The sequence below is a fragment of the Alligator mississippiensis genome, unplaced genomic scaffold (genome assembly GCF_030867095.1).
Source record: "Alligator mississippiensis isolate rAllMis1 unplaced genomic scaffold, rAllMis1 scaffold_174, whole genome shotgun sequence".
NCBI classification, from domain to species: domain Eukaryota; kingdom Metazoa; phylum Chordata; order Crocodylia; family Alligatoridae; genus Alligator; species Alligator mississippiensis.
In genome coordinates, this window is record NW_026775389.1 from 15,954 (window position 1) to 22,163 (window position 6,210).

Consider the following 6,210-nt stretch of genomic DNA (forward strand, 5'->3'; position numbering starts at 1 on the left):
CAAAATCAACAGGCGGAGCATTAAGATTTCCAAGCTCTCCCCCTGCAGGATGGTGGATCTTTGCATTCTCTGTTAACTCTCGGCTGTACCTTTTATAGCAGTGGTGTAACCCAAGTAATACTTTACCTGAAGTTCCATACCTAGCTTCAGATCCTTTAAGTGTGAGACTCCATAAGTCTATCACGTTACTTCCTTGGACTGCCTTTCCACTTAGCCAATCTATACCTGTCCTGATGTATAATTCCACTGGTAACTGATTATGTATTCGATGTAAAGTTAATTGTTTTGAACTTAAATCTGCTCCTATTCTTTCTACTTGGCCTTGAGCTGCTGCTGACCAGTGCTTACTTTTAATTGCTGCCCTGATTAGCTTGGTTTGTACTGTGGCATTTTCAATCCAGTCTCTTAACCAATTAATAATTCCTAATACTGCTTGCATTTCAGTTACAGTCTTTGGAGGTTTTTCTATTGCTTTCTTTAAAGCTGTTACCCATTTATCTTCTGGGGTTATTTCCTTTTCATTCATTTTTCTCCCCAAGAAGGTGAAACTTGTAGCTGCACATTTTGTTTTATCTGAATTTACCTTCCAACCTTCCTGAGTTAAATGTTTAATTAACAGCTTTAGAGTTTCATTAACCTGTTTCTCAGTGGGTCCAGTTATTAGTATATCATCTACATATTGCCAGATCTTTATTCCTTCAGCTATATAATTTGTGTTTGCCTGAAATTTGATAAGGGTTTTACCTATACAACTATCAGCTATAGCTGGTGAATTTTTATACCCCTGTGGACATACCTTCCATCGGCATGTGTTTCCATTAAGGTTCATATTTAACAAACCTTCTTTGTTATTTATGGGGATTGAGAAAAACATATTCTTCAAATCAATACTTGCTCCCCATGGGTGTCTTTTAAATTTCTAATGGAATACAATATTTCTTGTGCAGTGTGATTTTGCATAATACTCACATCCTCTATTCTTAAATTGACTTCTCGATAATCTACTACTAATCTGACTTTCCCATGGCCCTTGTCTATAGTCCATGCAGGACTAACATATTTGCCTGGGGTGGTTAATTCTATGGCTCCTTCATCTATTAGCTCTTTTATTAATACTTGAGTTGGGCCTGATAATGAGTCCTTAATTTGGTAAGCACGCACCTTTTTTGGCATGGGTGAAATTTTACTCTTTAATTTAGGCTTGTGGAGTTCCTTCTCTGAGACTTCAATTGGCAACATCTCCTTTAATGATTCTTTTAGATAAGGATCATGCCTTATGCTATTCATGCCTAATATATTCTTTGAGCCAATTAATACTTCTATTTCTTTTCCCCCTGTTAGGATTATAGTTTCAACTGGATGTTTAGTATATTTCCCATTCACTCCCACAATGGTAATTTCTTTATTTTTTGGAATAAGTAAATGTGAGTCTGCCTTCCTGATCATACTAACTTGTGCCCCTGTATCCATTAGGAAAGTTGCTCTCTCTAATCTTAAATCTTTGGGATTCACGCATTCTAAGGTTACATAAGGGCGAGACTCTCCATTCAATTCTTGTTGTTCTGGCATCATTTCAGCTGTCTCGGGGGAGGGACAGAATTTTACTGGCTCTCCCCCCGTGACCCGTTTTTTGGGTTGCTTTGTTTCTCAGCAGTCCAATCTTTCCAAGGTTTCCATCCATGGCTTATGGCTAACTGCTTGTTTTCCTTCAGCGTATTCTTTCTTAATTCTTCCCTTTCGAACCCTTTACTTAGCAAGAATCCAAACATAGCCTTATCCTCTTTGGTTGGGGTAGGTTTGTTTGGACCCTTTCCTGTTACATATACTTTGGGCTTTTTCTTCATTTCTTCCTCCTGCACTATGGTTCCTATTTGATCAGCTACTTCCCAGGGTGTCTGCCCCGCCAGCGGCAGTAGCCAGGCTTTTACTCCTGGAGTTTTCAGAACATTTGCTGCTACCTCTAACGACATCCTGTTGCCAATTACTTGTTCAGGAGTGCTGATAAACAAACATTCATTCCTTAATCTCTGTTGTACTGCCGATAGGGTGTTTGGGGGTGCTGTCCAATGGGCAAAACTAATTCCCCATATTATGTACCTGATGTTATTCATGCCCCCTTCTAAATTTTGGGGAAAGCTTAGAGCTCCCAAATGATTTTTCACCCCAGTGGCAATTAATCCAGCTAAAGTTATGGGATACATGCCTCCTGGGATTATATTCATGGTATTTGTGAGAATTGCCCCCTTACTCCATCCCAAATTTCTTATTAGTGGAAGGGCCTCCTCTGAACTTAATAGGGTCCCTATTCCGTTTTCTTCCTCTATAATCCTTCCTACCCACACACAGCAATTTTCATTAGTACGTTGTGCTGTTGTCCTAGCCAAATCCTCTATTTCCTCCCTGTTCCTTTCTCTATAGATATTCTGCCTAATTGCAGGATTTGTGCCTTGTTGTTTCCAACTAGTAGTTACTATAGGACATGCCTCCAGTATTGGCTCTGCTCTACCTTTAGCTACTTCTCCTACCTCATAGTCAGCTTTTAATTCTTCCAATTCTACTGTAACTTCTGCATGTGGTGGTGGAGTGGATGGAGTAATTGGAGAGGGTGCAGTAGGTTGCACAGATATTTTACTTGGTTTCTCTCCATGCTCCTCTGTTTCATTCACTTTGCTCTGGTTCATAACCAATTTTAAAACATTATTCTCAGCTGCTAAATTTTCTACCTCATGCAATAAGTGAATGATTCCCCGAGCTGCCTCTCCTAAGAGGGACGGGTAATTAGGTTTTTTCAAAGGACCTCCTGCTGCTTGTTTGCAACTTACTTCTAACTCTCTTAGTATCTCTCCTGCTTTTAAACACGTTACCTCCCTTGCTAGTGGCAATTTTAACTGATCGTAAACTCCTTTCCCTAACACCTTTCGCATTATCTCTCGAAAACCTCCCTCTTCTTTTCTACTTTCTTTCTTCCTACACACCTTTACTTCTGGCTGTACTTCCTTATTTTCTAAACTCCAATCTAGTGGACCATATGATTTCTGAATTCCTCCCAGACAGCATCTTAAACTTTCTTGTGTAAACATAAAACTATACGTGATTGTTTCATCCTCATTATTAAGATCCCTTATATTTACCTTCCAAGTTCCCTCATTATCATTGTGGAACGTGCAATGCTGCAACACATTCATCCCATTTTGAAATGGGCAACCAGCGCATCCTGTTCGTGACGCCATGTCTCTAGTGGGTTATGGAATAGAGAAAATCCCACACAATTTACTGATGCGTTTTGATGCACTGGCTGGGGGAGTAGTTAGCTGATTGCACGATTTCACAATGATTACACACTTAATTTATACAACACAATTGCCAAATACCAAAATATGGTTTCATTCCTCAGTAGTACGATTCAATGGGTTGGCCTCAGTAGTACGGTTCAATGAAATGGGCTCAGCAATACAATTCAATGGGCTGGCTTCAACAGTGATAGGACTAAGTCCCCTTACTTCAGTCCCTTTCAGGTGCTCCGCGGCTTCAGCGTGAACTAAGAGATTCGTGTTCACGGAGAGGGTAGTTCAGGTGATCAGTCTGACCCGGGCTATACTTGCGATTTTTCCTTCGTTGTTCTACAAGTATAGTCACCTCCAACTTGGGACAGTAAGTTACGGTTTTTATTGAGCGAGCTGCCGTCAGTGGGCTCCTCCTACTCAATATATCACTGCTCCCAAATTTGGGCTCGGATCTTACTCAACAGATTCTTTTCCCTTCGTTGAGCATTTTAAATTACCTTTGGGAAACTTCCATATCACTGCAAATGCCCTTTTCTTACCAACTTGGTCAAAAGGCCCCAGGGTTTGATCTCTTGGAATTCAGGATATTTGCTCTCTTTGTAAAAGATTTCTAAAAGATGAAATTTAAATTAAGACTTTAAGCGAAGTCAGGATCTTTTGCACGTAGTCCCAAAACAAAGAACTAGATAAGGAGATAAATCTGATCTTCTTCCTGAAACTGGCTAATGGGCAACCTTTACAAACATTCAAACTATTTCATTCAATATGACACAGTCGTTCAACCAAGATCCGTCCGTCTGCCAGTCCGTTCATCGAAAACGAAAGAGATAGCGCCGTTATCGTTAAGGAACCAGGCAGGAAAGGTAAAATGAAGATGGCAGAGAAGGAGCACTACCTCGAGGCGCAGTAAGCACATGATATCCATGAAAGATCCTCTTCAGCCACAGCTCTGGTGCAAGGGCTGTTTGACCAAAAGCAGAAGAGGGAGATCCAGGGCAGAGATCTGGTTAAACAGTTCGCCCTCCAAAAGGGTAAGGGCTTGAAGCGAAACTGGGGGAAGTTGCCCATGACAGCGGTGCAACGCTGAGACACTGGGAGGACCCACACGGTCAAAGGGCTGACAGTAGGCATCAAGTAACACAGTGTATTCCCCAGCGCAGACCCGGGAGCAGCGGTAGCCCCCCGGCCTCCAGAAATAGAGGTGACAGTCACCGCAGGGAGCACGTGTGAGACAGACCTGGGCCGTCTGTTCTTGTGCACAGACAAGAAATAGTGTTCGTTAGGACCTGGTGTTGGAGTCCCTTTCCTCATCCGCTGTCACAGTGTCCTAGAGGGAAACCCTGGCAGGGGCCAGTCCTGTGCGAAGTCCCTCATTGTGAGCACCATCAGGCCGCGTGCAAGCCCAGCCCTGTCTCACACCTGGAGGCTGATGCAGCGGTGCGGCCGGACACGGCCGAGACGTGCACGCGGGGAGACCCGGAGAAGGTGACGCGCATCACAATGGCCCCTTCTAGAACCGGCTCGTCGCCGTGCGGCTCCTGGAGACGCGCACAGCAGTTGGACTGCTCCCGAGCCAACACTGCTTGGAGTCAGGTCACACCTGTGTCCTCGGTGTCACCCTGACCGCAAGGGTAAGTGTGGGCAAACGAGGGGGTGTTTGCACCCACACTTGGGGGGTCGTAGGGGTGGGTGACTTGTGGCTGGGGGAATTGTCACTTTTATGGCTTTGTTTCTTTCCTAAACATGACTTCAGTCCGCTTCAGTACAAGCCAAGGGCTGAAGACGAGGTGTGCTGGCCTGACATGGGGAGGCGGGGGGAGTGCTTGGAGCGATGCTATTTGGCTGGGCAGGCAAGGTGAGGGGTGCAGCGGAGCAGGCAGTGAGGATGCGGATGGTTGCTTTAGGGTTTCCATATTTCCAGGTCCAAAATGCAGGACACCTGTCACATGGCGGAGGGGGGACGGGGGATATGACAGTGGGGGGCAGAGACATGCCAGTGTCCTATCCCTGCCCATGCTGTTGTCCCTCAGTGCCAAGCCAGAGCCCCCGCCAGCCCTGCTGCTGCCCCTCACCCCAACCCACTGACCCCAGCCTGCCAGTGCCCCTCACCCCAAACTGCAGTACCCTGCCCCCCGGCCATGATGCTGTCCCTCGCTCCAGACATCAAGTAACTGGGAATGACTGGTTGTGGTTTCAACTTGCTCTTCAATATTTCTTTCATACAGCTACAGAAGACTGGACAATCTTTTATCCCGGGAGAAAAATATGGGATCCTTTGGAAAGAGAGGAAGGTAAATCAAATAGAGATGCCAATTCTCACTGTCACGTACTCTTTTTGCCTTGCCTAATTTGAGAGATTCAGGTGTGAATTGGGGAAAGCAGTGCTCAGCAGATCTTCACAATGCGTGGTAAGGAAATGAGTAGTGCGTGTGACCAAACACCCCTGTCGCTGTCGACAGCAGCACGTGAAGTTCAGGGTGATTAATGCCATCTCTGTGTAACGACTCTGTGTTCATGGCGAGGGGAAGGGCAGGGAGCTGCACTGGAAAGGAGACGGCCCAGCCAGGTCTCTGCGCATAGCGGTGCAGTGAGCGCTGGAGCAGGGCCAGAAAAGGCAATATACTCCACGCAGGATTCGGAGAGAGCTCGTGCAGAAAGACTGAGCCCCGAGGCCCGCAGACACGCAACGACGCCTTACTTCACTTCCATTCCCCTCTTTAGGGAAGGAGAAGATGCTATTGCTGCTAACTTTGCCCTGGTTGAGCACTGAGGAAAAGGGCCGAGGGCTCAACACAGCAATACCAGTTTTTCTGTTGGCTTTTTTGGTAATTGAACCAACCCCGAAATTCTGCTTCCAGTTTCATTGGTTACTGTCCATTGACTCTGCGGGATTTACATCCATGATGGCATGCTTTTGAACTTAAAG